This window comes from Apus apus, chromosome 7, assembly GCF_020740795.1.
Source record: "Apus apus isolate bApuApu2 chromosome 7, bApuApu2.pri.cur, whole genome shotgun sequence".
Lineage (NCBI taxonomy): Eukaryota > Metazoa > Chordata > Aves > Apodiformes > Apodidae > Apus > Apus apus.
The window spans coordinates 10,000,001-10,000,358 of record NC_067288.1 but is presented as its reverse complement, the minus strand read 5'-3'; positions in this window follow the sequence as shown (position 1 = coordinate 10,000,358).

The following is a 358-nucleotide window of genomic DNA, read 5'->3' as shown; positions in this document are numbered from 1 at the left end:
AAATATTTTTATAAGGGAGAGAAGTACACTGTTCTAAACAGCCTGTCCATGTATTTTTACTGCCTCAGTGCTATTTGAACAGAAGCTGCACATTGCTGCAAGTAATTAGAAATTATGGCAGTACACACATTGCAGATCTGAGCTGTTTCAAAAGGCAAACATCATACATGCTGCCTGTGTAATAAGACATACACATCAAAAAAAAACATTTAAATGGGCCCCATCTCTGATAAAAAGATAACAGGCTAATTTGAAAGCATTATTTTTAATATCTCTGCTACATTTTGTAACATCTTATTTCTCTTTGGAGGCAATGGGGAGACCATCCAACTCTTACATCTGAGCATGCACAACTTAG